Raw genomic sequence first — 11,916 nt, forward strand, 5'->3', positions numbered from 1 at the left:
GGCTATAAGTACAAAAGGGCTACAAATCTGATATATCAGGGCAACCAGCGTCCGGGGGCAATAGAGGTGAGAAACCTTTGGACAATGAAGGCCCAATTGAAGCCATTTGTCATTTTTGGATCAATTTTAGCACTATTATTGGGTACTATTTTAGTTTGAAACAGCCGCAAATTGGTGAAACGAAAGCCTAATTGAAGCCATTGAAAAGTTTTCACCATTATTGTATAATATGAACAATTGTTTTAAAAATAACACGTGGATGTCCATAGCAGAAGCAAAAAGGAAGACTTGTCCATTTTTCAAAATGAAGGTCCAATTGAAGCCATTTGCATGGGGACTGTAGGGCCTATTTACATTATTAGGCCTGGGCCTATTGTGTAAAAATTTAGTTTTAAAAATGGAAAATTTGGAAAATTGTTTTTGGTGCATCATTTTTACACTATTATTGCCTTAAACAAAAAACACAGAAGGCCCGAACTGAATTTGCACAATTTAAAATGTTACACTGATCCACTGACACTTAGATATAAGACTTCAGACTCGTACTGAATTTCAGGTAAAGCATGCATGGATTGATATGTTAAAGTCAGTAATAGACCTAAGTCCCGTCTTTTAAGAATTTAAAAATACTGATTTTGGTGACAAAATGTCACGGGCCCTACATATCGACGGGCCGGCAGTAATTTTCACAGGCTTTTGGGCCAAGGAACGACATTTAAGCACTGCCTATAATAATCACAGGCCTATACTTAGGCTTACTATATACTATCCTGGGCCTACTCAATAACCTTTTCCATGTTTTCTCTTCTTTTTTCTTTCTTGTCAATCACTAAAACTGGTAGGAATTTGATATTGCGTCCTCTACCCTTCAGAAAGTGCCCCTCCCTCAATACTACTTACATGCATATTATAGGCCTACTAAATTACGTGCAATTTAACTTTTTCTCTTCTCTTCTCTCTTCACTTTTTCTCACTTTCTTTTCTTTTTTCTCTCCTTTCCCCCTTTTTTCTACTTGTCAGTCACTAAAGTACTGGGGGAAATATGATATTGCGTCACACACCCTTCAGAAACCCCCCCCATGATTGATGCACATGTTCGCCATAGGCCTACATCCGGCACAAGCGCCTGCGAAACCTTGCAAACACCTGCGGTATATAAACGAAAGAATAACGAACAAACCCAGGGTATATATACAGAACTGTACGAACACACATCGGACAACTTCCGAACATGTGTATTCGGCACACTCCGTTTCAAGTTTTGTGCATGCACAAAACTTGAAACGTATTGTCGACGGACTAAACAAACATCACCTAACACGAAACGCATTTGGCGGATAATAGCAGGACATATGAAGAACATAAAACGAACATTGACGAACACTAACGGATTTGCTAAAATACCATCCGTTTCTTATACGGAAGACCGATCCGGTGTAGTGTGACACTAACACGGTCTGGGTTTACGTACATCACCGAATGCAAAAATATGCTATCCGGTGGTGAAGGCCTCACAGGAACGTATTTGCAACGAACATGGGCCGAGTGCAACGAACAAAGAACGAACATGAACGAAAGGAGAGCGAACAAACTCCGGCAATATGCAGCACCATACGAACACACATCGGATAAATACCGAACATGTGTATTCGGTACACTCCGTTTCAAGTTTTGTGTATGCCGACGGACTTAACGAACATCACATAACACGAAACGCATTTGGCGGATGATAGCAGAACATAAAAAGAACATAAAACGATCATTGACGAACAACAACGGATTTACTAAAATACCATCCGTTTCTTGTACGGAAGACCTATTCGGTGTAGTGTGACAGAAGCATGAACAGGTGAATCTGCCATGAGTGGATGATCCGTAGGTTATATACCTTCTTATTTCCTTTTCATAAGTCACGTAAGTTGTTGATTTAATAAAATGTTTGTAATAAAGTTATCTTTCCCGATTGCGGCCTTCTCATAAAATTATTTTCATATTTAATACATGTATAGTTGTAGCTTTGGTTTCAAAAAATGTTAGGTTTGTAATAAAGTTATCTTTCTCGATTTATGGGGTTTACTCATAAAACGATTTCCATATTTAATAGTTGTTGCTTTGGTTTTGAAAAAAGGTTTGTAAAAAAGTTATCTTTCCCGATTATGGGCTTACTCATATATACTGATTTCATATTTAATACATGTAGTTGTTGCTTTGGTTTTGAAAAAAAGGTTTGTATTAAAGTTATCTTTCTCGATTACGGGCCAACTCATAAAACTGCATTCATATTTAATATACTAGTATGTAATATATGCAGTTAAATTGTCACATTAATAAAAACGTTGTCTTTCCTGTTTCTGGGTTCACTCATAAACAGACTCCTTTGCAAACTTATGTGCTACATTGTTTGATGGAGGAGGAGGGGGAAAAGAAAAAGGAATAATAATAAACATAAAACGTTTGTTTCAGAGACATAAACCAATTACCAACATGACCAGGGCGCTACATGCATTATGTTTGCAATAAAGTTATTTTTCCCGTTTATGAGTTTGCTCATAAAACTATTTTTTGCAATTATTATTATTGTTGTTTGTAAACTAATCATTTCAGTAGAGAAGGAGGAAGAGAAGGAGAAAATAGGAGAAGAAAACGAAAAAGAAGGAGAAGAACAAGATGAGGAAGAAGATGATAAAGATGAAGGAGGAGAACAACTTAAGAAAAAAGGAAACAAAAACATTTGTTTGACCAGAAAAAACAGCGAAGACAATGATTTTTACATTAAGGCCAGCTAGGGTAGTTAGCTGTTGTGAAGTGGTCGAATCATGGTATCCTGTGAATAGTAGGCCCTAATGGTGAAACGTATTGTGGTTATTATGAAGCGGGATTGACGGGGAATTCAAATATAACAGTTACACTTTTGTGGGTCTTGTGGTTCTTGAGTTATGATGTGAAGAGTGTCAAAACGAAACATCTTCATAAAACGACACATACAGGGTGTATCAAAATGATTGGTACCGTCACTTTTCTGTGATTATGGGACAGGACTGCCACATCACAATGTAACAGGGAATGCACCTAATTTATAGACAAATAATGTGAACGATTATAAACTGCAAATTGGGGTCATTTTACTGTGATCCGCCGCTGCATTTGGAAACAGCAGGCTTGTCAATAAACATGAAAACGGATGGGTTGGGTACCAATCATTTTGATACAGCCTGTATCTCAAGAACCATAATAGTACATTAAACAGTTTTTGAAAGTGCATGTTTTGCATTCCATACCCATTCAAATCTTCAAGGTGTAACTTCAATAAATTGGGTTTTCTTTTGGAACATGTTGAACGACCATTACATGTTTCAAACGACATGTTTCTTTCTTTTTTTTAATTCAAAAATTTCAGAAATGTAAATTTTCATTATCATTTATTTATTTATTTATTTATTTCACAATATTTCAACAGGGTAACCTGCTCAATAAAAATTGATTTTCAGCAGGGCCCTGCTTAACGTATAAAACACAGTTTTACATGTTAAAAGAAAATAAATATTTACATAAACATATAATCTATCCATAAAACCATTAAGAGACACGTTGACGTAAAAGACATAAAAGATATGTATATACATTATTGACTATTTGATAAAATCATTAGAAACTTCATAAGAATTGCATAAGAATATAAATATTGACATAAACATATAATCGAACCATAAAACCATAATATTAAGAGACATGCTGATGTAAAAGACATAAAAGATATATATATATACATAAATTGGATAATTGATAAAAAAAAACCTTTAGAAAATACATAAGAAATATACATTGATATGCTAAAAAACCTATTGCAATTGAAAACATAATTTAAGAATGCAGAGCAAGATGATGACTCATAAATGGCAAGATACATTAACATAATTTCAGATCTTTTTTAAAAGCTGTTTTAAAAGACGAGAATGATTTTGCATCTCGGATATCCTTTGAAATAAGATTCCATGTGATACATCCTTGATATTGAAACGTACTTTTACCATAATAAGTATTAAAACTAGGCTTGTAAAGATTTCCAGCTTTGCTTGTTCGTGTATGTACAGCATGGATAGAACTAACTGCATGAAATAAATCATTAAGGTAACAGGTGTCATATTATTCAAAACTTTGTACATCATACACCCATTATTATATAAAATTCGACTACGAATATCCATGAAGCCTAAAGTCATTAACATATCTTTGATGTTTGTACGGAATGGCATACATAAAATAATTCTCATGGCAGTATTCTGGAGTTTTTGAAGCCTATTTATGTTAGTTTCCGTACAACTACTCCAGACAACCATTCCATAATCAAAGTGAGGAAGTATCAATGTGTTATAAATTGTGATAAGGGAACTCTTTGGTACAAATGGCTTAATTCTCCTCATGATACCAAGGCCATTACATACCTTTCGGCAAACGTTGTTAACTTGATCATTCCATTTTAAGTTTGAATCAATAGAAACACCAAGATACTTAAACGAATTTACATTTTCAAGCACAATATCATTCATAGTTACATTAAAATCACTAATTTGTCTTGTTTTAAATGGCGTACCCAGCAACATTACCTTTGTTTTGTTTACATTTGCTTTCATATGGTTATCATCAAGCCAATTATTTAATGACATAAGATCATCGTTTAGGAGATTTTCAATAGTAGTGACATCTTTATGACAAACGTAGATTAAGGTATCATCAGCATACATGTCAATAATTGAGTTGTTTAAATAATTTGGCATGTCATTTATAAAAATCAAAAAAGTAAGGGACCAAGAATAGATCCTTGTGGAACTCCGGATCTAATTAAATTTTGATTTGAAATTTTGCCATTAACCAATACATGCTGTGTTCGATTTTCTAGATAAGATTTGAACCAGCTACCTTCAACTCCTGAAATACCAAGTGACTGTAATTTGTGCACAAGAAATTCATGATTTACCATGTCAAATGCTTTGCTGAGATCAACAAAAACAGCACCAACATAATTTCCATTATCTATTTCCATGTTCCATTTATCAATTGTTTTAATAAGAGCTGTGCATGTAGAGTGGTGTTTTCTGAAACCAGATTGAGCAGTATACAAAATATTATTATCAGTAACATATTTATACAGTTGCTTATGAACGAGCTTTTCCAAAATCTTTGAACAAACCGGAAGAATGGAGATGGGCCTATAATTTGAAAAATCATCTTTATCACCACTCTTAAAGATTGGAGAAACCTTGGCAATTTTGAGATCAGTAGGAACTTTACCTTGTTTAATACATAAGTTAAAAATATTACACAACACAGGAGCAATTTCATTCGCGGCATACTTCAATAACTTGGTACATATATTATCTATTCCACTAGCCTTATTCTGTGAAATATCATTTAATTCATTAATAACTTGATCAACACTTATTTCACTGAATGTAAACTTACTATCAACATTAATTTTCTTATCAGTTGACTCCATACAAATATCATTAGTAACATCAGTTGTACCTATGTTGGTGAAATGAACGTTTAATTCGTTCGCCAAATCAATATCATCCTTGAATGTTGTTGGAAGAGTGGTTACTTGACCTTTTTATTTGGAAGTAGTTCTTTCAAAGTTTTCCACATTTTCTTGCAATCACCAGCAGCATTATTAATCTCTTTGGTATAATACTCTCTTTTAGCATCTTTCATTAATATATTTACCTTGTTTACACCTTGTGTGAATCAGTGTGAAATGTGCATTAAAATGAGTACAAACAAGCCTAGTATTGGTTCAGTGGTTCTTAAGATAGCTCTTGATATTTTGAGAAATATCTCAAAACTTAAATCTTTTATGTTGAAGCATATGGCTATAGTAATTAGTATGCAGAGCATTAACGTTAAAATCGCGCTACTCGTTCATTATCAAACTGTTCCAAAGAAATGAAAGCATTGTCATGTCATAAATAAAATGCCTTATTGGGTGCCAATTGCCGCGATTGGTTCATACTATCACTGATAACAGCCTGATGATGCTTTATGATACCTGATGAATCGGATGACTATAGAGCAGATGATGAGAGCCTGGTATAAATCTCATCCCGTATTATACAGCTCTGCTGAGCTAACTCATCAACTAAACGTTTATTGAAAGATGCTCACGAATTCATTTCAATTTAGAAAATTGTCTTGGTGAGGATTTTAACTAGGCTTATAGTTGGTCTGGCTAGCTACTCGGTACGGCTCTGCTAATCATGTCAGTTTGGCTACGGAGATGGATCGCCATAAAGCGTGCATAACAACCCATAACATGCCTGTTACGGCTTTCATCAGCGTGAAGCAAAGATGCGCTTTTTTGTTTGTTTGGACCAACCACCCCACCTGGTTAAATGTTGATCGAATAGAAAAGCAACATTTTGACATTGTCATTTTGTCGTTGTTCTTTCCCTTATGATTAAAGAAACGTAAGGGTATTTCTAATATGCTAAATCCTCATCAAAGTTTTAATAATGAAGAATTCGGATAAAGACGTTTCGGTTTCTCCTAGTGTTGCGCATCTCCTTAACCAACATATGTTAACCATGTTAACCATCTTGACAAAGTGATCATACTAATTTTCATGACAAATACGTAATAAGTTAAATTCAAATTAGTTCAAATTTTTAGATTAAGATATGTTAAATTAAAATTTGTTGGAACTTGATTGCTAATTATCTTTATACACCATGGGCATGTTGGGTGTCGATATCATCAGGATCCTCTTTTTTTTTTTTTTTTTAAAAATAATAATAATTTCAATAAAGGGTTTTTTATATCATCTCACCACCTGGATCCTTTGTTACAACGAGATGTATTTATCACAAAGATATATCTCTTTTATACAAAATGATTTAAATCGTGTCGCAGCCTGTGATGGCTTGCCTGGTATGATTGTTTCTGCTAAACGTTCCGCGGTGATGAAATATGCGTTGATCATAACTCATATTTAACACTCTCTAAATGGCGCGCAATCTCATAATTACTAACATCTCAGGGACTAATCACGATATTGAAGATCATTACGAAGATTGGTGTCATCACTGGTGTCATGGATGAGAACTGTTTGCAGCAGCATTTTGGTGTTGATATTTTTTCTCAAAATATCAAGAGCTGTATGAAGAACCACTGAGCCAATACTAGGCTTGTTTGTACTCATTTTAATGCATTTTTCATGCTGATTCCAAATATTGTCATGACAATGCACAATTCTGAAATTTTGAATTTTTAAAGAAAATTTGAACTTGACTTGTCGATTGCATGCAGTCGACACAAGCGCCGTATGGAGATGGTTATCTTTATTCATAGGTCTGTGAAACAATTTGCTCTTTAATTATACTCAGAGATTTACATATACTATTACTAGTAATGCAAAATAATAATTTTCTTATAATTAATTATTTTACAATGCAGGGTTGTCCTTACGCAGCATTAGCTTTGTTGATTCCAAACAGATACTTTGTCTAAGTTTCCGAAAAGAAAAGACCATTTAAATAAACAGAGTGATCAAAGTCAACAATTTGCTCGTTATTATTCACAAAATGTACTTATCATGCTTATGGGACAAAGTTCTGTCTAATCTCCAAAAGCTTGATTCGTTAGGCTCTAAAGATTACATTTCGTTCTTGTAATTCTATCTTAATTTAATAGTTTGTCTCAAAGCCGTTCCCAAGGTTTTTTTAAGGAGTTTTTTTTTAATCTGTCAAAAGAACTTTTTGATAGAAGGAGGTTTCACTGTATCTGAGCTGACGACGATGTCAGACATGAGATATTTTTGTGTGATGGATCTGGAAAAAGAATTAAAACAGAGAAAAAAATGAAATTTACTCAATCCAGCGGGAATAACGCGCAAAAAGCGGGCCATTTGAGACAATAATGCGTTATAGAAGTTCACGTTGACACATGTATGAGTAGCTAAGGCCCTATTTAGTCAAACATTATACAAAAAATATAAATTGGAGTTGATCATGTTGATTTGTTCATTATTCATATTGCTTTTGTGGATTAAATGCGATGTTCTTTTTTACATTATAACTAAGTTAGATTTGATTTCTTAATGAGGCATGATGTTATAGACTTAACATGCACCCAAATCATGATCGTTTTCTAATCGCTCAATTTATTCACACCTTTTGGCGTTCATTCCGACCAATCAAAGCATTGTCATGTCATAAATAAAATGCCTTATTGGGTGCCAATTGCCGCGATTGGTTCATACTATCACTGATAACAGCCTGATGATGCTTTATGATACCTGATGAATCGGATGACTATAGAGCAGATGATGAGAGCCTGGTATAAATCTCATCCCGTATTATACAGCTCTGCTGAGCTAACTCATCAACTAAACGTTTATTGAAAGATGCTCACGAATTCATTTCAATTTAGAAAATTGTCTTGGTGAGGATTTTAACTAGGCTTATAGTTGGTCTGGCTAGCTACTCGGTACGGCTCTGCTAATCATGTCAGTTTGGCTACGGAGATGGATCGCCATAAAGCGTGCATAACAACCCATAACATGCCTGTTACGGCTTTCATCAGCGTGAAGCAAAGATGCGCTTTTTTGTTTGTTTGGACCAACCACCCCACCTGGTTAAATGTTGATCGAATAGAAAAGCAACATTTTGACATTGTCATTTTGTCGTTGTTCTTCCCTTATGATTAAAGAAACGTAAGGGTATTTCTAATATGCTAATCCTCATCAAAGTTTTAATAATGAAGAATTCGGATAAAGACGTTTCGGTTTCTCCTAGTGTTGCGCATCTCCTTAACCAACATATGTTAACCATGTTAACCATCTTGACAAAGTGATCATACTAATTTTCATGACAAATACGTAATAAGTTAAATTCAAATTAGTTCAAATTTTTAGATTAAGATATGTTAAATTAAAATTTGTTGGAACTTGATTGCTAATTATCTTTATACACCATGGGCATGTTGGGTGTCGATATCATCAGGATCCTCTTTTTTACTGCATACGAAAAAATAATAATAATTTCAATAAAGGGTTTTTTATATCATCTCACCACCTGGATCCTTTGTTACAACGAGATGTATTTATCACAAAGATATATCTCTTTTATACAAAATGATTTAAATCGTGTCGCAGCCTGTGATGGCTTGCCTGGTATGATTGTTTCTGCTAAACGTTCCGCGGTGATGAAATATGCGTTGATCATAACTCATATTTAACACTCTCTAAATGGCGCGCAATCTCATAATTACTAACATCTCAGGGACTAATCACGATATTGAAGATCATTACGAAGATTGGTGTCATCACTGGTGTCATGGATGAGAACTGTTTGCAGCAGCATTTTGGTGTTGATATTTTTTCTCAAAATATCAAGAGCTGTATGAAGAACCACTGAGCCAATACTAGGCTTGTTTGTACTCATTTTAATGCATTTTTCATGCTGATTCCAAATATTGTCATGACAATGCACAATTCTGAAATTTTTGAATTTTTAAAGAAAATTTGAACTTGACTTGTCGATTGCATGCAGTCGACACAAGCGCCGTATGGAGATGGTTATCTTTATTCATAGGTCTGTGAAACAATTTGCTCTTTAATTATACTCAGAGATTTACATATACTATTACTAGTAATGCAAAATAATAATTTTCTTATAATTAATTATTTTACAATGCAGGGTTGTCCTTACGCAGCATTAGCTTTGTTGATTCCAAACAGATACTTTGTCTAAGTTTCCGAAAAGAAAAGACCATTTAAATAAACAGAGTGATCAAAGTCAACAATTTGCTCCGTTATTATTCACAAAATGTACTTATCATGCTTATGGGACAAAGTTCTGTCTAATCTCCAAAAGCTTGATTCGTTAGGCTCTAAAGATTACATTTCGTTCTTGTAATTCTATCTTAATTTAATAGTTTGTCTCAAAGCCGTTCCCAAGGTTTTTTTAAGGAGTTTTTTTTTAATCTGTCAAAAGAACTTTTTGATAGAAGGAGGTTTCACTGTATCTGAGCTGACGACGATGTCAGACATGAGATATTTTTGTGTGATGGATCTGGAAAAAAGAATTAAAACAGAGAAAAAAAATGAAATTTACTCAATCCAGCGGGAATAACGCGCAAAAAGCGGGCCATTTGAGACAATAATGCGTTATAGAAGTTCACGTTGACACATGTATGAGTAGCTAAGGCCCTATTTAGTCAAACATTATACAAAAATATAAATTGGAGTTGATCATGTTGATTTGTTCATTATTCATATTGCTTTTGTGGATTAAATGCGATGTTCTTTTTTAAATTATAACTAAGTTAGATTTGATTTCTTAATGAGGCATGATGTTATAGACTTAACATGCACCCAAATCATGATCGTTTTCTAATCGCTCAATTTATTCACACCTTTTGGCGTTCATTCCGACCAATCAAATTAGTGCAACGGAGCAAGTTGATTGAGACAATGGGTGATTATTAAGTTAGTACTATGATAGCACAGAGAAGATGAGTACATCATCTTTTCTGGATAATATACATAAACTGACCGGACCCTATAGGTCATTTAAAGTAAATAAAATAAGCTTTCATGATGCAGCGACAATAACAACAACAAAAACACAGAGGAACAAACAAATTAACAAAAGAAATCAAACAACTCGAATAATGGAACAAAAACAAAACTAACAAAGACGAAAAAACCTTAGTCATACGTCACCGCTATAAACATTGAAATAAGTAAAATTAAGGATATACGATTACAACATTATGTGCTAAAGAACATTTTCGTATTTGTTATTTTATTTACTTTATTTATTATTATTACATAATTATTGTATAGTCATACTCGTACTGTCAATCTAATCCTGATTTATGTTTTAATTGTTCACATACATGTACAATTCAACAGTTTCCCGAAATTTTCTTATTCTAATGCTTTTTATTTTCATGATCGACTAAAATGCCATCGCACAAAAGCACAACGAAATCTGACTATTCAAATAAAATTTGATGAATCGAAGACAGCGTAATAATGATTACTTGACTTAATCGGACCTCCCACGCACCCTAAAGACGTTATAACAATAGACTCATTAATTTCACATTATCATTAACGTCTATAATACGTAGATAATAGCCCGTAATGAGATGAACTCATAAGGACCCATTGTTATAACACACTGGACCTAATGGGGGAGGTGGAGTCGCAAAAATGGCCCGCAAATTACCCAAGAAAATAAACTGATCAATAATTGCTCTCATCATAGCCGCGCCGGTCGATGACTTTTAGGAAATGAAATTGGAAGAACAATTTTGCATATCATGTTTATTGGAATAATAATTATCATTAGTAATGTTGCGGTTATAAATACATATTAATTTATTCTAAGCAGCGCTTAAGGTGGTACTACACCTCTTGCCAATTTTGTGCCTATTTTTGCATTTTTCTCAAAAATTATAGAGCATTGATGACAAGTAAGATATGTATATTATAGGGCAAGGACTACAACTACTGCACTGGAAATTTTATTTCAACACAGACAACAGTTGTGGAGTTACAGTCAAAAATGAGGGAAAACCAATATTTGATCAATAAATCAATAACTGCTTGCCTTGAGTTGCTGAATTTTCAGTGCAGTAGTTGTAGTCCTTGCCCCTATACAATATACATATCTGACTTGTCACCAATGCGCTATAATTTTTGTGAAAAATACAAAAATAGGCACAAAATTGGCAAGAGGTGTAGTACCACCTTAAGAATTGGACGAGATATGCATGGCAGGAGTCTAGTCATTTCCCCAGGTTTAGCCTTTAACTGAAAAAAAACGGCAGTGTATTTCTTAATATTCATTGATCTAATGATTGCAAATGAGACAATAAGCCAGTAATCTCATTTATATTTCCATGCGTCTTGTG

The sequence above is a fragment of the Amphiura filiformis genome, chromosome 2 (assembly GCF_039555335.1).
Source record: "Amphiura filiformis chromosome 2, Afil_fr2py, whole genome shotgun sequence".
NCBI classification, from domain to species: Eukaryota; Metazoa; Echinodermata; class Ophiuroidea; order Amphilepidida; family Amphiuridae; genus Amphiura; species Amphiura filiformis.